Source organism: Mirounga leonina, unplaced genomic scaffold (assembly GCF_011800145.1).
Source record: "Mirounga leonina isolate KUSES-001 unplaced genomic scaffold, KU_Mleo_1.0 Mir_91, whole genome shotgun sequence".
NCBI lineage: Eukaryota > Metazoa > Chordata > Mammalia > Carnivora > Phocidae > Mirounga > Mirounga leonina.
In genome coordinates, this window is record NW_023270839.1 from 10,760,901 (window position 1) to 10,783,970 (window position 23,070).

General features: G+C 39.6%; 1 protein-coding gene across 1 annotated transcript in view; it reads left to right on the forward strand.

Annotated features, from left to right (window-relative positions):
* The first annotated feature begins 395 nt into the window (after positions 1 to 395).
* Positions 396 to 23,070, forward strand: part of KATNBL1 (katanin regulatory subunit B1 like 1) — a 40,529-nt gene continuing 17,854 nt past the window's right edge. Inside the window, exon 1 of the mRNA XM_034993622.1 lies at positions 396 to 542. The gene's annotated coding sequence lies outside the window, so the exon portion shown is untranslated. The remainder of the gene's footprint in view (positions 543 to 23,070) is intronic.

Sequence of the window (23,070 nt, forward strand, 5' to 3'; positions counted from 1 at the left end):
CTCCCCCTGCTTGTGTTCCCTCTTTCGCTGTCTCTCTCCCTGTCAAATAAATAAATAAGATCTTAAAAGAAAAAAAAAAAATACTTCGCCTTAGTGCGTTTAAATGGGAGTGAATGAATAGCTCTCTCCGTGCACTTATAGCAGATTGTTTCATCTCCTGGGACAACACTTAAGGCATGGTCTCCCTCACCAGACTGTCACTAGCTCAGGGTCATTCTTTGATGACCCTCCGTTCCTACAGCCTTATTACTTGCCGCCCCATTGCAAGACTACTGTGCGGGCCCGTGGCCACCAGGGGGCAGGATGGCCACACGTCCTCTCCCCCCTCTCCGGTCCTGCGCGACCCGAGGAGGGCGGAGCCAGCGTTGGGCGGAGCCGGCCAGACCTCCCCGGGGAAGCTATCCCGGCGGGCTGCGCGCGCGGCCGCGTTTGAATGGCTCAGAGTGGGGCACGGCCCGGGAGCCGAGGGACGTCCTGGGCTGCCGGGCGTAGTTGGTTAGTCCCGGGGCTGGGCTGAGGCGCCGCGGTACCATGAGGCGCCGGTAAGTGACCGCCGGGCCCGCACGAGCCCGGCGCCCGCAGCTGCCCTGCGGAGGCCGCGCGTCTCCTCGCGCCCGGGCGCGCCCTGGGCCCACCTGGGGCCCCGCGGCGGCCTCCGCTCGGCCGAGCCGGCGGCGGGGGCGGGGGCGGGGGCGGGGCGGCGAGGACGCGGTGTCCGGGCGGGAGCCCCTGCCCCGCCGCGGCGAGGAGCGTCCGGGCGGCGGGCGCTGGAGGCCGCCGGGAGCGGGGCGGGGGCGGGGCGCCACGGGCCCGGGCCGGGCCGGGCGAGGCGTGGACGCGGCCAGCTGTCACTTACCTTCTCTGCGGGTGGGGCCGGGGAGGGGGAAGGACGGGACGCGTCTGCGGCGCTCTGTTTGAGGACCTGTTTTCCCGAGCCGCCTGGGCCGGGCCCTGGTATTTCCTTACTTTCTGACGGGTCCGTGGCTCCCTGACAGATAAGCTTTTGTTTAGCGGGACGAAAGCTTGACATAACTGCACAAGAATTGCTGATTGCAACTTTGAAAATCTCATTGTATTTTCCGAGAAGTTGTTTTGTAACAGTACTTTTACAGGCTTTTACCACGCTTTTAAATTGGCTTAAATATGGAGATAACAAAGAGTTCAGTTGTTTTCTTGTGGCTTGTAAAGTTCCTTGAAAACAGAGGTGTCCATGTCAGTTTCTTTACAGATTAAAAGGAAAAAAAAACGGACAAAAATTAGTTGTGTAATAGTTTAGCACTAGCAAAACATTCTAAGAACCTAGGCCACCTAATAATAGCTTAAACTGTGTCAGTAGTTTATTCTGTTTTGTTTGAACCTGCTTCAGACTTGAATCAGAATTTTATACATTGAGGCTTTTACTTGGCTAATAACTAGCATTGTAATAATAATAATGGTAAGTATTTTGGGGGGGCGTTCTGTATGCTAAGCAGTGTTTGAGAGCTTTATACTTTGGGACGGATACTATTATTATCCCCTTTTTGACAAGGAGGAAACTGAGACACAGAGAAGTTGAGTAACTTGTACAAGGACACGCAGCTAATATATTTGGGACCCAAGCAGGCTGGTTTCATGCTTTTTTTTTTTTTTTTTTTAAGATTTTATTTATTTATTTGACAGAGAGATAGAGAGCACAAGTAGGCAGAGAGGCAGGCAGAGGGAGAGGGAGAAGCAGGCTCTCCGCGGAGCAGGGAGCCCGATGCGGGGCTCGATCCCAGGACCCTGGGATCATGACCCGAGCGGAAGGCAGTCGCTCAACCAACTGAGCCACCCAGGCGCCCTGGTTTCATGCTTTTAACTATGCTTCTTTAACTGCATCCTTTATATTTTGACTCTTTTTACTTTACAAAGCTCTTTCATTTATTTCTCTCAACTGGGGATCTATGTGAAGTGTGTTCGTGTATACATATACATTCACACACTATTCAGTTGGGTTCTCTCCTCCTGTTGACCATACTTAAATTTTGTGCACTGAGCAAAAATTCCGCTGGATATTTTAAGATAAATGGAGTTCATAAAGTTCATGGTTGTGTTGTAGTTTATAGTTTTAATTCCTTTATATCATTCCTGACAGTGTAGAGAACAGTTTGAAACCTATATATTACTTAAAATATACCATTATATATTTTTGTTCTGAAATTCTATTGAGTGGTCACTTTGTATCTGGAGTGATTATACTTATAGCTCCATGACAAGAAATAAAGGTTCAAAGCAAAATCATTTCATAAGAAATCAGCAGTTTACAGTGATTTACAGCAGAGCATTTAAATTTCATTCATCAGTTATCACGCTTTTGATTGTCTCTATGCCCAGCAGTGTTAGGTGCAATTGTTTATACAAAAGAAATGTGCCAGGGCAACAAACCTTAGTTTGGGATATGAGATTAACAGCAACAATATAAAATACTGTTGTTTAGTGCAGACTGTATATGGTGAACTGAACTAGGCTGAACAGTATTGCTTATGCAAAGAACCAGCTACTAAAGGATGGATGTAGGGCATTGAATATAAGCGTGAATGAGGAATTTTAGTGAGGAAACTGTGTGTCAAAGACTTGGAAGTGAGAATGAAATTATTTTCTAGAGAACAGTGGACCTGATCTATTTGGAAAGTTCTTTTGAGAAAAAGGAGATTATGTGGGCAAGACTGAGAATCAGTATAATTGTATAAGACACACATGGGAGGGGCACCTGGGTGGCTCAGTTGGTTAAGCGACTGCCTTCGGCTCAGGTCGTGATCCTGGAGTCCCTGGATCGAGTCCCGCATCGGGCTCCCTACTCGGCAAGGAGTCTGCGTCTCCCTCTGCCCCTCCCCCCTCTCATGTGCTCTCTCTCTCTCTCTCTCTCTCTCATTCTCGCTCTCAAATAAATAAATGAAATCTTAAAAAAAAAAAAAAAGACACACATGGGAAAGAAGTTTAGGCTTGACATATATGTATATACACAGATGATTTTGGAAGTTTAAAACTTTTAAATCAGTGGCTCTCAACTGGGGACAGTTTTTGTCCCTCAGGGGACATTTGGCAGTGTCATGACTAGAATTGGGGGAGGTGCTAGTAGCATCTACTGGATAGAGGCCAGGAACGCTGCTGCTAAACATCTTGCAATAAGACAGCCCCTCCATGAGAAATAATTACCCCAAATGTCGGTGGTACTGAGGGTGAGAAACCCTGTTGTGAGCTGATTGTTTATATGGCCAGCCTCTGCTTCCATGTGCTTTATGTAAGTATGAATGATGAATGTTAGGAGCATGAGTACAAGTAATAATAAAGCTAGGGGAAGCTGGCTCAGAGGGAAGCTGGCTCAGAGACCTAAAGAAGGAGGCTGCTGTTGGAGTCCTTCGGAGGAGGGGAGGCTGTAAGGAAATAGGATGAGGGCAGTGAGAATGACATGTAGTGGTAAAATGGGACAGTTATTTAAATGACATTTTTTTCTGAGTTTGAAAATAATGTCTCTTCACTGAAAATAATGCATGTTCATTGTAGGAAATTTTGGAAATGTAGAGAGTGTGAAAAAAAAAATTAAAAGCACTTAGAACCTCCCACCCCCACCCCAAGCAGAAAGAACAACTGTTAACATTTTCATGTGGTGGGGTTTTTTTTTAAGATTTTACTTATTTGTCAGAGAGAGAGAGAGAAAGTGCACAAGCAGGGGGAGCGGCAGGCCAGAGGGAGAAGCAGGCTTCCCGCCAAGCAGGGAGCTGGATGCGGGACTCGATCCCAGGACCCTGGGATCATGACCTGAGCCGAAGGCAGACGCTTAACTGACTGAGCCACCCAGGCGTCCCTTTTTCAAAAATTTTTTATGCTGATGATTATTTTCCTTTCTATAAAACTAGGATTATACATTTTTCTCCCTGTGGGTTTTTATTGTTCTGCCTTTTTTTTTTGACTCAGCATGTCATGAGTATTTCCCATTGCTTGAAAAGTGCTCTTTTTAATAGTCACAGTCTTTGTTGTGTGTGTGTTCTTTTGAAATTGGGAATTTTGCTTATATTCAAAAGAGACATTTTGAAGGAAGAAATAGAATATGGTGACTGATTAACTATAGAAAATAATAGGGGCAAAAGTCTATGGTATCTTCAAGGTTTTAAACATTGGAAGCTAAAAGAATGGCAGAGCTACTGAAATAAATTGGAAGTCTCATAATAATTTTTTTGAGGGGGGTTTCTCATAATTTTCACCTTAGATATAGAAACTGCCATCACAGACACCCATAATGAGATTTTAATGAGGACCCTTGCTGCCTGTCAGTTTACATTCTTCCTAAAACTTTTTTTTCTTCGTAAAACTCTTAAAATTAATAATCTTTCTTTTCTTTTGTTTTTTTGGTACAAAGCTTATTTTTCAATTCTTAGCAAGTCTTTTCCCTCTTCTTGAAAAGTTTTTTTAAATGCAGTTTCTATTAGAATACTAAATAAGTCTCAGGTTGGTTCATGAACCTTTGAGAGATTAAAGGACGAGTTTGGGTTTTTCAAATGTATAGATTGGTACAGTTTATAAGCAAGAAATGCGTATAACTGTTTTGTGGAGGAAGAGGCATTATCCTTAAAAATGCTTGCCTAGTGCCTCATAACATCACCCCCATCAATATTACATTACTGTTTTATCAATCATTATACCCATGACCCATATCAGTTAATTTGGTGCTTTCTGGTAAATGTTTTTAGGAAAGTAATTAAAAAAAAAACCTTGAACTTAATACAAATGGTACCTTTACTGGGAACATACACTTTCAACTTGGATAAGGTACAGTTTGACTTTGCTAGATTCAGATGCTGTGTTTACTACTGCGTGCTCATGTCCAAGTATCTCCTCTAATATGCATTAACTTTGGAGAAGTTTTGTATTTACTGTCTTTGTTTTGGGGACATGATGAAGGTAGAGATGGGAGAAAGAGTCTTCTGAAAGGTACCCCCAGTTTGCTTCCCCTATAACCACCTCTCAAGTTTACACACTGCCTGAAATTCTTTTTGCCTTGAACAGTCATCCAGGAACGTATCACCTATGTATGAATCATGAATGCCCATTCTAGCATCTCTCCTGCTCACTAGTGTAATCTTAAAACAGGCAGCTTGGTGTTATATGGAAAAGGCACTAACACTGGAAGTCACAGTTCTAGGGTTTGCTCTCCTACTGGTGACTGAGTGTTCTTGGGCAGATCCCTTAATCTAATTTGTAAATTGAAATTATCTCCAAGGTCCTTCCCAGTTCTAAGAGTCTGTGAATCTGTGAAGTATTTACTTTTCAAGGGTAATTATCTCTGGTGAGACTATTAGTCTTTCACATCTTAGTGTGCATTAATCAGATGATATCTGCCAAAGGCATTTGTAAAAGCTACTCCCATATAATAGGATTGGGGGAGAAATTTTAGAATGGAATTTAAGTGCCACTAGCATATAAGCTCCAGGAGGGCAGGGATCATTGTTTTGTTCACTCATGTTTTCTCAGTGCCAAGAATGGTAATTAGCGGGCGCCTGGGTGGCTCAGTTGGTTAAGCGACTGCCTTCGGCTCAGGTCATGATCCTGGAGTCCCAGGATCGAGTCCCGCATCGGGCTCCCTGATCGGCAGGGAGTCTGCTTCTCCCTCTCCCGCCCCCTTCTTGTGCTCTCTCTCTTTCATTCTCTCTCTCAAATAAATAAATAAAATCTTTAAAAAAAAAAGAATGTTAATTAGCCTGTAACATGTACTTAATATTTGTTGAATGAAAGGAATGGATTGTTGTTGAGGAAAAAACAAGCTTGTTGGAGTACTGCACAGATGCTCTGAGTATCTTGAAAGAACTCAGCATACAAACCAACTTGATTACAACCCAGTCATTCCTATAATAGAAAAATACCTCTAACTGATAGTAAAGCGTCTATTGTTCACTTGGTTGCCTTTCAGAACTCTGTAATAATTACTGACCTGATTGCCCCTCATGCTCAGAGTACAGTTTTGTCCATTACCAGATCTTACTTTAGTGCAACTTTGACTTTTGAGTGTGCCTTTTACTCTTATTTGCAAAAACTTAGGCCTTGCTGGGGCACCTGGGTGGCTCAGTCCGTTAAGCATCTGCCTTCAGCTCAGGTCATGGTCCCAGAGTCCCAGGATTGAGCCGCATCTGGGCTCTCTGCTCAGCAGGGAGTCTACTTCTCCCTCTCCCTCTGCCCCTCCCCCTGCTCATGCACTCTCTCTCTCTCAAATAAATAAATAAAATCTTTGCTCATGCACTCTCTCAAATAAGTAAGTAAAATCTCTTTTTTTCCGCCAATGATTTTTTTTTTAGTAAATAAAATCTTTTAAAAAACCCAATAACTTAGGCCTTGCTTATTTCCTGTACCACTTAGTACATCATTAACAGTATGTTTAGTGTTGTAACCAAAATAAATCATATAGATTGATTAAAATTAGGCCTTTCGTCTGTGGAGGATTCATGGCATAGCTGTTGGAAATTAGTACTCTTGGCACTCCTGTTCCAATCATCCTATTTCTACAACTGCCGTATAAAATAATCTTCAAGGATAGTTTTTTAAAAATTAAAAAACGTTTAAGTAATCTCTCAACCCAATGTGGGGCTCAAACTCATGACCCTGAGATCAAGAGCCTCCTGCTTTACCGACTGAGCCAGCCAGGTGCCCCAAGAATAGTTTTTAATCGTATGATTCCTATACAAAGCTTCTCAGTAAGTGTATTTTGTCTATAAAATTAAAGTCCATGTTCCTGACTCAGTATCCAGGGACTTGTGCATTTTATCCAGTCTACTTTATAGTCTGTTTCCTCCACAATGACCTGAACTCAGTAACTAATTACTGAATAGTTGATGTAGATAATAAACAAAAAGCACAGTTATTCTCACCTGTTTCCAGGTAAGGAAAGGCTAGTAGGTATGCCTGTATAGGGTGGCATTCATTATTTGGGAAATATTTATTGAAAAATAGCATCAGGGACAAGAATTCATAAACTCCACGTAAACAGTTTTTTCTCTTGTTGGCAGACCTATGTGGAAACTGAATAATAACCAGGAGGAAATTACTTGTGTATACTTAGTGGCATCACTTGACTACTTAGTAAGACTGATTACGTTATTATGTGCCCACAATATTGTTAGGATGGTTTATCAGTCTGGATGGCCTGTGTTATTTGACAGTAACAACGCCCAAATCTCAGTAGCTTCAAATAACAAAGGTTTGTTTCTCCTTGATTCTTCTTACATGTGCGTTATCTGGGGGCTCTGCTCTACGTTATCCTTGCTAAGGAATGTGGACAGATGGAACCTTAATCTCTGTCCTGCTGCTGGTTGCTACAATAGAGTGATGGTGATAGGAGTGAATCACCGAAAGTGACTCTCAAAGAGTTCGGCTTATATTTCATTGGCAAGAGCAAGTCATGACCATACCTAACTTCAAGAGGATGGGCAAATATAAACTTATCATGTATCTGAAAGGAGAATTGGAATATCATGGCACAGTTTTAATGTTAACCACACTTAGGCACTCTCCCATTGACATTTTTAAATAATATTTTGTGACGCCTCACTCCCAGCTGACCATTATCTTTCATGGTTGACATTGTCTTTCTTTAGATAGGTTCCTTTGTTCATCAGCTGTTTATTAAGCACCCCCTATGTGCCAAGCACTTTTCTAGGTACAGTGAACATGATTCCTGCTGTCATGGAGCTCACAGTCTAGTTGGGAGGACATGAACGATTAGCAAATAAGCAAACTAATTTCAGATACTGATAATTGCTCTGGTGGGAAAAAAAAGTACAAGGTGCTGGTATAGAGAATGGAGGTGAGGTTGGGGTTATTCTTGATTGGGTGGTCAGGGAAATGCTCTTGGGTGGGTAACATCTGAGCTGAGAAGTAGTAGCCCTGGGAGTATATGGGAGGAATGTTTTAAGCAGAAGGAATGGTTTGGCCACAAAATGGAAATGAACTTGGTGTATTCAAGGATAGAAGTCCAGTGTGGCTAGAGGATTTAGGAGGAAACTGATATAGTCCAAGAGAGAAATGATGGTAGTTTGGTCTAGGATGGTGGTATCAGAAATGGAGAGAAATGAAGTTTGAGAATGTTAAAAAGGCAGAATCAACGGATTGGAGATAGGGAATATATGAAAAGAGAAAATAATGAATCATTTGGGGCCTTCAGCAACTGGGATGATGTTCACTGTATCTAGAAAAGTGCTGGGCACATAGTGGGTGCTTAATAAACAGCTGATGAACAAAGGAACTGAATAATTCACTGAATTAGGAACAGTTGAGAGGATCAGATTTGAGAGGATGGATATTAAGGGTTCTATTTTCAATATGTTAAGTTCAAGAATTGTTGACTGTGGAACTGACATCCACATGGTGCTACTCACAGGCAGTTGGTGATGTGAGTTCAAACTTGAGAGGAAACATTGAGAGGGGCGATTTTTTTTTTTAATGAGGTTAATATGTTACATTTGGTTACAGTTAAGTTTTAGACCTGGGTGTCATTATACCTTATTAAGGCAGTGTGATTCCTACTCTGGAAAAGGGTGTTCCCTAAGAGAAGGGGGCGTTTTCAAATTTCAGCATATATTCTGATTTCGGCCCAGGGGACATAATGGTAAGAAACCACTGTAATGGATAGGGATATGTGGTAATCCTTGTAAGTGTTGGAGTGTAAGAAGGATTAAGAACTATTGTTATAAAAGGACCCTAGCATCATCTTTTGTTGATTTGTTGAATTCTCAAAAGGGCAGTCTACCCTTTTAAGGTATACTCCCCCTCTCACTGTTGACTTCAAAATTAGGCACAGGTGTTATAGATTGGTAACCTTAGTCCAAATCATGAAGATAGAACATTAAAATTAGTTTATATTAGCTTGTCTTTTTTGGAGTTGTATATCTTATTGGAATATCCTTTCATACATAGAGTCTTATCTAACTTGAAAGCATCAGAAATACCTTTAGTAGCTAAACAAGGGGTCAGAAAGGATCCTTAAGGTGATGTTGTCTTATATATGTATATATTTATATACATTTCTGAGTTTAAGAAGACAGTAAGAAAGGATTAGAGTATTTTTCTTCCCTATGAATATTTCCAGAAAAATACTCTAATTGAAATACTCTAATTTGAATACTCTAACAGGGAGAATAAGAGATATTCACCAAAACATGCTAAGATAATCATCTACTTGGCTCTAGAAACCCTAAGTCTTCCTAAAGATTCAGGTGTTTATGTAGCCATTTAAGAAGAGATGTATATTATACTATCAATACATTTTATTATTTTTTAAAAAATATTTTTTTGTTTTTAAATTCGTTAACATACAATTTAATATTAGTTTCAGGTGTAGAAGTTAGTGATTTCATCACTTACAGCACTCAGTGCTCATCACAAGTGTCCTCCTTGATACCCATCACCCATTTAACCCATTTAACCCATCCCCCGCCCACCTCCCCTCCAGGGGCCCTCAGCTTGTTCTCTGTAGTGAAGAGTCTGTTGGGGGGGAAATAAAGATTTTATTTTTAAGTAATGTCTGCACTCAACTTGGGGCTCGAACTCACAACCCGGAGATCAAGAATCACACATTCTACCGACTGAGCCAGCCAGGCGCCCCACTATCAATAAATTTTAATTTAGTTAAAAAATAATACTTGCATTTGATACAAAATTCAGAAAGTCCAAAAAGGAAAAGTCTCCCTCTCATCTCATCCCCCAGCCACACTTACCCTCTCTTTAGAAGTGATTTTTGTCCCCAGTTTCTTCCTTTCAAAGATATTCAGGGACTATGCAGGCACTCACTCACATACACATTTTGTTTGTACATAAGTTTTAACATTTTTCTGCACCTACCCCTGCCCTGCACACTTTCCAGTGTAAGGCATTGAAAAAATTAAGTCTGTAGGTCCACAATTACTGGTAAAGGTGATGAGAATTCTCAGTTCTCAGAATTCAGCTTTTTTTCCCCATTATTAATACCAGTTCCTTAATGTAGTATATTCAGTGGACTTAATTATTTAAAATAAGGAAGAGGTGGTGGGAATGGTAATTCCCACATAGCATCAGTTTTATAATTTTCATTTCAGGGTAATTCAGTCATAAGAGAGTTGGAATTCAGTTTGGTCTAATTGATTGAAATGATGTATTATCATTCTTGTACCCATTGAATCTCCAAAAATCTGTATTTTCATGCTTGATCTGCCTTCCTGAATATGACATTATTTCTCAAACCAGCCTTCCATGGATGGTGGACTGAATTAATAGAAGATGTTGTGATGAATCAGCAAATAAAAAACCGTTGTGGTTTATTCCAGGTTCTAGGGGCTTTGAGTCGTTCTGAACATGGAATCAGAATAAGGGTACTTAGTTTTATGATTTGAGTGATAATATCAGGCTCTGATAACTTGGTAAATCCATTTCCTCAAGTAGGAATAAACCTAGCAAGTGCATTAGACATCCAGGAATTTGATGGGACACCGTTTCCCTGGAGGCTGCATGAATAAGCACTGCTTATACTTGTTTCTGTGCTTCTTTTTCTTCTCTATTGTTATTCACCTCCTGCCCACCAAGCCATGACCCATGTAATTGAGATATTCTTTCAAAATGTTAACCCTCAATCAGATTCGAATCTAGACGGGATTAAAAGGCTCCAAACAGGTCAACAGAATGTATCATTGTTCTACCAAGATATTAGTGTTTCATTTAGTTTATAAACAGCACATTAGGGATGCCTGGGTGGCTCAGTCCGTTAAGCGTCTGCCTTTGGCTCAGGTCATGATCCCAGGGTCCTGGGATTGAGTCCCACATTGGGCTCCTTGCTCAGTAGGGAGCCTGCTTCTCCCTCTGCTTGCTTCTCTCCCTGCTTGTGCTTGCTGTTTCTCTCTCTCTCTCTGACAAATAAACAAATAAAATCTTAAAAAAAAATAGCACATTAACAATGCCATTCACTTTGTCACTTTTTGAGTACAGTGTTGCAGTCTTTGTAAGCCACCTCCCCCTTGTCCAAATATACCTAAGAAAAGAATGTCACCTTTGGGAAATCATGGAATCATTTTTTTAAACTGGCTTGATATTAAAGTATCTTTTTTAGTCCTTATGATAAATTGTAACTGCTCTGCACTAGGTCACATAATCTGTTCAGCCCAACATTTGTTTTGATCATCTTTGTTATAGTTATGAAAATAAATTTAACACCTTGATTAAAATTTAGTGATACCCTCATTGAGAACACTAGGTGAATCCTACTGGACTAGAAGCTGTTGTTACTCTATAAAATGACTTTTTTTTTAGATTTATTTGTTTGGCAGAGAGCCCACGTGCGCACAAGCAGAGGGGGAGGCAGGCAGAGGGAGACCAGGAGAGGTAGGCTCCCCATGGAGCAGGACCCTGGAATCATGACCTGAGCCAAAGGCAGATGCTTAACCGGCTGAGCCACCCAGGCACCCCTAAAATGACGCTTTAAATATCTTTGCTTTAAGCCACTCTCTTCTATTTCATAATTTAACTCAAAGAGCGATTTTTCCTCCTAAACTATTTGATAAATCATCAAGGATATTGCCACACTTAACATACTGTATTACAGTGGCTTCTCTGTGTTTCTCCCACTATAAACATGGTATGATGAGGATTTTGCAATAGGAAAAGTTGGGAGGCTTAAAGGTATGAGCAGAAATGAGGCAGGAAACTACTAGTTGCCATGATGTAGCTGTATATAACATCAAAATTCTACATTGACGTGATTCAGGTCGCTGAGTTTTATAATTTTACAATTCTTTTGTGTTCCTTTACATAACTTGAGAATTTGTGTGTTTCAAGGCCTAAGAAACTTGAATTTCCATCTTATTAATGTATTGTCTTATGCTAAAAAGAAATGTCTGTAAAATGTAATTTTTTTTTTTACTGTAGAAAATTGATACAGAAAAATAAGCTGAAGAAAATGATTCAACCTTAAAACTGTAGAAAAATGAACAGGAAAAAGATTCTACTGTGATACCACTCTTTAGAAAGAACTTTTGTCCTTTCAGTCTCTTTTTTATTTATTTTTTTCCTGTGCTACATGTACACATACACAGAAACATGTAACACATGTAGGAAACTGGTATTAAAATTTGCTGACACCACAAAGCATGTTTCTTACCACTAAAGGCAGCTTGCTTCATCAGTGATGTTTATGTATAACTTAACGATAGCTAACATTTACAGAGTGATTAACCATGTGCCAGACATTGTGGCAGTTGGATTATTTTATTTAATCTTCACAACACTACTCTGAAAATAGGAGGTTAAGTAATTTGCCTACAATACATAACTAGTAAATGGTTAAAGCAGGACTCAAACCCAGGGAATCTGACTCTAGGACTTATGTCACCCTGTTACAACATACAGCCACGTCCTTTCAGTTCAGTCACCTAAGAAAAGTACAACTTCATATTCTTTCAGATGCAAACTAAAACATAATCTTATTTATTGTCTGTCAAATTTTCAAAGTTAAAAATTCATAATACAGAATCTTCTATCATCAAGGGTGCCGATTAGTGGTCATTGCCCACCTCTGTCGGCAGGAGCGTGGATTGGAGGGCGGCTGTCCATCTGCCCATTTGCCAGGCTTACATAGTTGCCCAGTTTAGTAAATGCAGCAGTTTAAGATAGAAGTTTAAAAGCATTGTTTTGGGGCGCCTGGGTGGCTCACTCAGTTAAGCATCTGCCTTTTGCTCAGGTCATGGTCACAGGGTCCTGGGATCGAAACCTGAATGTATCAGGCTCCCTGCTCAAGGGAACCTGCATCTCCCTCTGCCACCCCCCCTTCCTGATGCTCTCATTCTCTCTCTGTCAATATTTATTCGACAGAGAGAGACAGCGTGAGAGGGAACACAAGCAGGGGAATTGGGAGAGGGAGAAGCAGGCTTCCCTCGGAGCAGGGAGCCCGATGCGGGGCTCGATCCCAGGACCCTGGGATCATGACCTGAGCCGAAGACAGATGCTTAACGACTGAGCCACCCAGGCGCCCCAATAAATAAAATCTTAAAAAAAAAAAAAAAGAGCATTGTTTCTATGAAAACTAATTGGAATGCTTTAGATATACTAGATGAAGGCAAGTGACTCAAAAACTTGGTTATCAACTTGGGTGTAGCTTACAAAGCTAAAGATAAGTGAAGTAAAACCGTAACCATCTAGAATTTTGTACTGATCCTGCTTTGTGAGTGGCATTAGTTCTTGGGCAACTTGAAAGAAACCCAAATTAGAAATCATAGATGATGCATATGCATTATTTTAAGGTACATGTGTACATCCCTCTCTGTTTTAAATGAATCCTCATTTTAAATGATTTTTTGACTAAAAATCACCACTCCCAGTCACAATGTGAAAGGGCTTCTGTCATATATTTGAAGAGCTCAATAATAATATTTTTTGACCCAGTCATGAGCTTATCTAGAGGAAATAATCAATTTTGTACAAATATCTATCTCCATCAAAGTATTTTCTGAAATAGCAAAAATAAAAATAATATTCTTATGATAAAATAGTATATAGTCATTTAAATCATTATCAAAAACACTTTTTAATATGTAGGAAAACAATGTTAATGACAAAATGCAGCCTATAAAACTAAACTGCATGTTGGGGTACCTGGGTGGCTCAGTTGGTTAAACGTCTGCCTTTGGCTCAGGTCGTGATCCTGGGATCAAGCCCCACATCGGGCTCCCTACTCAGTGGGAAGCCTGCTTCTCCCTCTCCCTCTCCCTCTGCACCTCCCCCTGCTTGTGCTTTCTCTCTCTGTCAAATACATATATAAAATCTTAAAAAAAAAAAAAAAAAAAAACTAAACTGCATGAGAGAAGCACCAGAATAGTATTGGTGGTTGAATTACTAGTGATTTTTTATTTTTAATTTGACTTATTTTTAAAGTAAGTAATACTTGTATGAAAGGCAAAGTTTTGTATAAAGGGAGCATAAAGTAAAAAAGTTTCTCTACTATCCCCAGCTGTGTGGTTCATCTCTGTGGAAGCATTCGGTGTTTGTTAGGGTATTCTAACATGAGAGAGATCATTTTTATCCATGTTTTATTTCTTTTTATTTTTTTAAGATTTTATTTGTCAGAGAGCGAGCACAAGCAGGGGGAGCGGCAGGTAGAAGGAGAAGCGGACTCCCTGTTGAGCAAGGAGCCCGATGCGGGACTTGATCCCAGGACTTTGAGATCATGAGCTGAAGGCAGGCCTGTAACCGACTGAGCCACCCAGGTGCCCCTATTCATGTTTATTTCTGATTTTTTTTTTCCTTTTATGCAACACATTTCCTTCTGCCTCCAAATCCAGGGATATGGAGTTAGGGAGGGACAGGACCATAGACTTCCCGCCCACATCTGTTTTTTGTCCCCCGCTACTCTTGTTGAGATCAAAGTTGACTGCAGCTACAGTCATTAAGGGGAATACTATCTCTAACCCAAAGAGCAAGGACATGCCATTTAAACTATGTCATTGCAGAACATTGCTATATACATATTTATACAGCCCACAAATAAGATTTGCTCATTGAAGTAGTTTAGTATCTGATCTATTTTGTTTTATAAAGATTTTTAATCATGGAGAAAGAGAGGATGGTATAATGAATATCCCAGTTACCCAGCTTCAGCCATTATCAGTGTTTCTTGTTCCATTGATCTTCCCTTACTCTGCAAATCCTAAACATCATCTCTTTTCATCTGTATGATGTATGTATATGTATCTCTAAAAGACACTTTAAAAAAACAAAAGATGTAAAAATAATACCATTCGACTAGAAATAATTAACAGTGATTCCTTACTGTCATACACTGCTGATGGAAATGTAAAATGGTATAACTTTTCAAAGTTTGGCAGTTTTCTTAAAAAGTTAAACATATACCTACCACCATCCCACTCCTAGGTATTTACCCAAGAGAAATGAAAGTATCTGTTCATGCTAAGACCCGTACAGGACTATTCATAGCAGCTTTATTAGTAATAGCCAAAACTGGAAACCACCCAAATGTCTATCAGCAGATGAATGGATAAACAAATTTTGATATATTCACACAATAGAATACTGCTCTGCAGTAAAAACGAATGGACTATTGATATATGTAACAGCATGGATGATTCCCAAAATAATTATGTTGAGTGAAAGAAAATATACCTCCCCTCCAAAAAAGAGTATATACTGTATGATTCTTTTTATATAAAGTAGTAGAAAATGCAAACTAAGCTGTTGTGACAGAAAGCAGATCAAGTGGTTGGGGAGGAATTATAAAGGAACACAGGAAATTTTTGAAGATGATGGATAGGGGGACGCCTGCGTGGCTCTGTCGGTTAAGCGTCTGCCTTTGGCTCAGGTCATTATCCTGGGGTCCTGGGATCGAGCCCCACATTGGGCTCCCTGCTCAACGGGGAGCCTGCTTCTCCCTCTCCCACTGCTTCCTGCTTCCCCTGCTTCTCCTCTCTCTATCAAATAAATAAAATCTTAAAAAGAAGATGCATAGGTTCCCAATATTGATTGTGGTAATGGTTTAATGGGTGTATGCATGTATATATAAGTACACTTTAAATATGTACAGTTTATTATTTGTTATACTTTAGGGTCATAAACTAATAATTCCTTAATATTACATATCCAGTCAATATTCAAATTTCCCTAATTATTATACATTTTAACAGCTTTTAAAAAATAGGATCTTAAGTAATGTCCACACATTGTATTCAGTCGATGCAGTGTCTTTTAATATATAGCTTCCTCTTCTTTATTTCTTGTAAAATATTTGTTGAGGAAACTGCGTTTTGTGTCCCCAAGATTTTCTGTTTTCTGGATTTTGCTAATTATATCTCCATGGTAGTGCTTAACACGTTCCTCTCTGACTTCTATTTCCTTTAAACTAGTAGTTGGTAACAGACAGTTGAAGCTTGATTATGTTTAGGCTAGATTTTTTGGCAATAATATTTAATAGTGTTGTGAAGTGTATTTTCTGTTGTATCACATCAGGAGACATGTAAGGTCTGATTGTCTCCTTGTTTGTGATGCTAAAGTTGATAAGTGGTTTGGATGATATATCCATTATACAGTTCCCCGTCAGCTTCTGTATCTGTTTTGGCTTTGTGTTCATGCTCAAATTGAACAACCATTTCTGGAGAAGAACTGAAAATATGGAAATAAAGAAAGTACATTCTGATTTTTGAGTAAGAGTTTTTACTGTGGTTGCTTAAATAGAGAGCTTTCCTTTATTTCATTTTTACAATTTCTGTTTGTCTTCAGGACTCAGATCTGGTGTGACATAAGATATTTCTAGATACTTGACTTCCTCTCAAATTAGATTCACTGCTGCTGCTTTTTTAGCAACCTGTACTATCTGTTCCTCTCCTGTAGCACTTATTGTTTTATAATTATTGACTTTCTTAAGTTCTTGTCATTCTTCCCCCCCACCCCCAGGCCATGAGCTTCGTACTTACTCATCTCTTGATACACAGTAGGTGCTCAGTAAATGCATGTTGAATACATGTGCTTTCTTTCCTCTAATCATTTATAAAATGAACTTTAAATACTAGTACTTTGATTGTGATGATATTCAGTTGCTCACTAGAGGATATACACTATATACATATATATTTTTGTGTCTTTGTATATATTTAAATTAAAAGTTGTTGGATTACCTTTTAGATTGTGTACCTAGAGGTGTGAAATGCAGTTCCTGCTCTGGGAAGTTTTGCAGTCTGATTGGCAAGAGGAGACACACCTGGATCAGTCAGTGCTCACGCATGTCTTCATTTAGGCCCTCAGTTAGTTGTTGATCGTTAAAGTCCTAAACTATGTGATGTTAATTTACTAAGTACCATAAAAAGGTGGTGAAGGAAGAGATCATTGAAGATAGGAATCAAGAAATGATTCAGAGAGGAAGATTTGAATTCAGTCATGGTCAGAGAGGCTGTGATGGAATGGAAAGGGATGCTTCTGTTTCCATAAAAGAAGAAACATTTTGTTTCCAAAAAAATGAAACATCAGGAAAGGCAGGAAGTATTAATAGCAAAACAAATGAGACTTATAAAGTATGCATTCTCTGTTTAAGGATGCTTACAATGAGTTTTTAGCCTTTTCCCTGTTTCTTTTTGTGAAAGTTGTTTTTTTTTTAAGATTTTATTCATTTATTTATTTGACAGAGATAGAGAGGGGACACAAGCAGGGGGAGTGGGAGAGGGAGAAGCAGGCTTCCTGCCACTGAGCAGGAAGCCTGATGCAGGGCTCCATCTCTGGGACCCTGGGATCATGTGTATAAGTAACTTCTTCCTTTTTATTCCTGAGTGGTTGGTAATTTTTATAGAAAAAAAATACAGAAAAATCGGTCTAGGAAAGTAGATCTTTCAGCCGAGATGGAGTGACCATATATCCCAATTTGCTTGCGACAAACCTGGTTTATGCGTAATTGAGTGAAGAAAAAAAGGGTCAGAACGGATCCATGAAATATTTTGAAGAAAGATTCAAGAAGACTCAGTGATCAGTTGGAAGAAGAAAGAAGTCAAAATAACGCCTAGGTTTTTAGTTGAGAGAAGTTTGATACCAGCAATTTAAAATGTGGTAGCTAGGAAGGGCATTTAGATGGTTTGACATTGGAAGAGATTGAAGAAGTTTTAGATGTGTTGACTTGGACTACCAATGCCAGATCAGGAGGCCAAATACATAGAAGTTAGAGGAGAGACTGTGTCTAGAGAAATAGCTGAAGCCTTGAAAGCATGTTTTTCCAATTTTAGTGTAGAGATAAGAGTTCTTGAAGGAAAAGGAACCAAAAGGGAGTAGGGGAACAAGGAAACTCAAGATACTGTAGTGCTGTGTTCTATGAATAGATACTGTTGCGCACGCGCGCGCATGTGTTGGGGTGCTGTGAAATGATGAAAAAGCTAAATGGTGATGAAGAACAATCAAAGTCTTTAGATTGGCTTGGCTGACCTTGATATGAGCGTCATCAGTGTTATAAAAAGGTCCCTTATAGCTTCAAGTGACCTTGAAGATGGAATTTTTTTCAGATGAGAGAACAAAATAAAATCAAGGTTGTAAAGGGTTAAAGAGAAAATGGAAACTAAAAAGCACTCATTGTAGAAGTTTGGCAGGAAAGAGAAATAGAGAAAGAGTATAGGAGTTGATAGAGGAAACCTGAGCATGTTTGAAAGCAGAAGGAGAGGAATCAGTTCAAAGGGAGAAATTGAAGATACAGAAGTAGGGCGGGGAGAGCTAAGTCCCAAATGAGGTGAGAAGGCAACAACTGAGAAAATTAGATAGAGCTGTCCTAATTTTGGGAAAGGTAAAATAAAGCCTTCCTATGAAATGTTACCTCTGTGTGTTGGCATTTACACCTTTTTCACTTTTTTACTATAAGGGAGTTTAAACTGCTTTTTATAAGAGAGTGACCTCATTAAGTTAAAGTATTTATTCAGATTATGAAAATAATTCATGTTCATTGTAGAAAATAGAGAAACCTATAAATGAAGGGAAAAAATCACCTGTAATTCCACTAGCAGTAACTTTTGTTAATGTTTTGACACAGCTCTTTTGAATGCATTGATCGTTTATATATTATATACACACACACACATATATAGTTTTTTTTTTTTTAAGATTTTATTTATTTATTTGACAGAGAGAGACACAGCGAAAGAGGGAACACAAGCAGGGGGAGTGGGAGAGGGAGAAGCAGGCTTCCCGCAGAGCAGGGAGATCGATGCGGGGCTCGATCCCAGAACCCTGGGATCCTGACTTGAGCTGAAGGCAGACACTTAACGACTGAGCCACCCAGGTGCCCCAACACATAGTATAGTTTAGATAGCTTTTGAATAACCATTTATTTTTTAACCTACTCTTTATAATGCCATTATTTTTTGAAACTTCCACTCACAAAACATTCTTTGAAAATAGTGTTTTTATTTTTTTAAGATTTTATTTATTTTGACAGAGAGAGACACAGCGAGAGAGGGAACACAAGCAGGGGAAGTGGGAGAGGGAGAAGCAGGCTCCCCGCAGAGCAGGGAGCCCGATGCGGGGCTCGATCCCAGGACCCTGGAATCATGACCTGAGCTGAAGGCAGACGCTTAACGACTGAGCCACCCAGGCGCCCCGAAAATAGCGTTTTTAATATTTCATTGTAAGCATTGATCCCATTTCGATCAACTTTAGCATTCTCAGTTCCCTTTTTTATCACCTTGTTTTTTAACCTGATCCAAATTTCACTGTTAAACATTTAAATAATTGCTGCAGATACCAAAGTAGTTATTAAGTGTCTGGTAGCTGAATTTAGGTGGAGGGATCCATATCCGCAGGCTCTAAAGATTATACCAGAAAAATCTCATCTGTACCTTCTGTTCCTCTCCCCTTCATTGAAATTCTTAAAGAAAAAAACCCATGTTTATCCTTCCCATTCATATTTTTTGTGTGACAGCTGCCTTATGGGGGAAACCTCTGATTTGTCTGTCTTTAAGCCTTAAAAATCCACTGGTCGTCACCATAGCACATACCCTCCCCAATGTCCGTCACCCAGCCACCCCATCCCTCCCACCCCCCCACCACTCCAGCAACCCTCAGTTTGTTTCCTGAGATTAAGAATTCCTCATATCAGTGAGATCATATGATACATGTCTTTCTCTGATTGATTTCTTTCGCTCAGCATAATACCATCATCCAGTTCCATCCACATCGTTGCAAATGGCAAGATCTCATTCCTTTTGATGGCTGCATAATATTCCATTATATATATATATACCACATCTTCTTTATCCATTCATCTGTTGATGGACATCTTGGCTTTTTCCATAGTTTGGCTATTGTGGACATTGCTGCTATAAACATCGGGGTGCACATACCCCTTCAGATCCCTACATTTGTATCTTTGGGGTAAATACCCAGTAGTGCAATTGCTGGGTTATACAGTAGCTCTATTTTCAACTTTTTGAGGAACCTCCATACTGTTTTCCAGAGTGCCTGCACCAGCTTGCATTCCCACCAACAGTTAGGAGGGTTCAAGAAGATAGTAGGAAGAGAAAAATGAAGGGGGGGATCAGAGGGGGAGACAAACCATGAGAGACTATGGACTCTGAGAAACAAACTGAGGGTTCTAGAGGGGAGGAGGGTGGAGGGATGGGTTAGCCTGGTGATGGGTATTAAAGAGGGCACGTACTGAATGGAGCACTGGGTGTTATATTCAGACAGTGAATCATAGAACACTACATCAAAAACTAATGTATGGTGATTAACATAACATAATAAAATAGAATACTGTCCAGCCTAAAAAAAAAAAAAAAATCCACTAGTGGGATTTAGAAGAGAGAAGAAAATGTTACCCTTATAGGGTAAGGGAAGGATAGGAGGTAGGACTCCTTTATAGTTTTATGTTCATTTGTCTCTCTCCTGGCCGCTCCTTAGAATTGTACTCTCATCTTATTCAGCTATTCTGGATTGAAAGTTGACTCTACTGTGGTTAGGAATCAGTTGCATTGGATTAATGAAAACAAAGTTGTGGTAGAATAGCATGGATTCTATGCCCTGCACTCTGCCACTAACTAGCCTAGTGTCTTTGGGCAAGTTACTTGATTTCCTGGGCTAAAAAAAAGTTAAGCTAAGGCTTTAAATTCTAAAACCTCTTTATTATTTATGTATTTTATTATTACATAATAATGATTATGTACAGTTTTCAACCTCAAGACTTTTGGGGAATACCGTTCAAGACCTTTGTGCGAGTCTGTGGTGGTAATTGGAGAATACTTGATACCAGGAATATTATCATAATTCTTTTTACACAAACATGCTTTGCTTTTTTTTTTTCATGCTTTGCTTTTTAAGAAGAGGAATGAAATGGCCTAGTGAAATTGCAGAGTTAAATGCAATGTAAATGATTGATATACTATATTAATATAAAAAGAAAGCTTAAATTAATTTGATTTTGAGCTGTAACAAGTTATTAGAGACAAAAGTCTGGACGTGTTTCATTCCTGTATGATGAGTTTTTCTCATTGTTGTGAGTAGGTAGGGAGTATGTGAACACTTAGAGCTGTTTAATCTCTTCATTTGGCAGCCATTGTAGTAGATTATATGAATAGATCCCTTTTCATCTTTCTGATAAGAGATAGCTACTGTATAAGGGGAATTCAACCCTCCAGCTCTTTCTACCAGCCAGTTTTTTCCTACCTTTTCAAGAAAATATCCGTAGCAATCACTGTCTTACCTTTTTTTTTTTTTTTTTTTGTCTTACCTTTATTTAAGAAAATACATGTTTTAGTCAACGTTCAGAACAGTTATACGTGAAGTTAGTATTTTGGTCTCTTCTCAGTATCTCCCAGACCTTGCTCTTTATTCTCTTTAATTCTTTTGCATCAAAAGAGTATCCTTTCTATAATCATTGTCTTCAACCACTCTTAATCCCATTTCAGATTATTCTCTTTTTGTATATTATCAAACAGCACTGTGGAGCCTCAACAGTTGCTTTTTTTTTTTTTTTTTAAGATTTTATTTATTTATTTGACAGAGAAACACAGCGAGAGGGAACACAAGGAGGGGGAGTGGGAGAGGGAGAAGTAGGCTTCCCGCCAAGCAGGGAGCCCGATGTGGCATTGGATCCCAGGAGCCTGGGATCATGACCTGAGCCGAAGGCAGACGCTTGACAGCGGAGCCACCCAGGGGCCCCCACAATCTAATTTTAGAAAATTCCATTACCACCATCACCCCCAGAGAAACCTTGTGTCCATTTGCAATTATTCTCACTCCCCCCTCAGCCCTAGGCAACCATTAATCTACTTTCTGTCTCTATGCTCTTTACTTTTTTTTTCTTTTTGAGATGTTATTTATTTGCGAGAGAGAGCATGAGCAGGGGGAGGGGCAGAAGGAGAGAGACAAGCAGACTCCCTGAGTGGAGAGCCTGAGTTGGGGCTCAATCCCAGGACCCAGAGATCATGACCCAAGTTGAAGTCAGATACTTAACTAAGCCACCCAGGAGCCCCTCTATGCTCTTTACTTTTATGGACATTTCATATAAATGAAATAACATAATATCTTTTGTGTTTGGCTTCTTTCACTTGGGGTGATGTTTGTACATATTGTTGCATCTATTAATATTTTGTTCATTTTTGTTGTTGAGTAGTATTCCCAACAGATATATCACGTTTTGTTTTTCCATTCACCAACTGGTAGACATTTGGGTTGTTTCTACATTTTGACTATTCTGAATAATGTTTTTATCAACATTTGCATACAAGTCTTTGTGTCAACATAAACTTTCATTTCTCATGAATAAATATGTAGGGATGGAATTGCTGGGTCATATGGTAAATCAGCATTTAACATTTCAAGAAACTGCCAAACTTTTTCAGAGTCACTATGCCATTTTACATTTCTATGGTAATGGGTGAGGGTTCCAGTTTCTCCACATCCTTCTCAGCATTTGTATGTCATTTTTATTATAGCCGTTCTAGTGGTTGTGAAATAGTACGTCATTGTGGTTTTAGCTTGTATCACTATCGTGGCATGTCCGTGTTCTGCTGTTGTTGGTTGGAGTTGTCTATCAATGTTGATTTTATCCTGTTGGTGATGGTATTGTCTCATAGCCTTGTTGAATTTGTCTATTTGTTCCATCAGTCATTGGGAGGGGATATTGTTTGTTTGTTTCATATGTTTTCAGATTCTCTGGTGCTCTGAAATTTGACGATTATGTGCCTTGTTAGGTCTATTTTCATCCACAATGCTGACCCTCATTGTGCTCTTTCAGTTTATTTTTTTTTAAGATTTTATTTATTTATTTGAGAGAGAGAGAGAATGAGCGGGCAGCAGGCTCCCGCGAGTAGGGAGCCCAAGCAGGGAGCCCAATGTGGGGCTCAATCCCAGAACCCTGGGATCATGACCTGAGCCAAAGGCAAATGCCACCCAGCTGCCCCTCATTGTGCTCTTTCAATGTGGAAATTCATGTCCTTCAGTCCTGTACAGTTTTCATTTATTTATTTGATTTCTTCTTTGTTTTCTCTGTACTCTTTCTGAAATTCCATTATTTGGATATTGGTTCCTCTAAGCCAATCTTACCTATTTTTTTTTTCTATATTTCAGGAGACA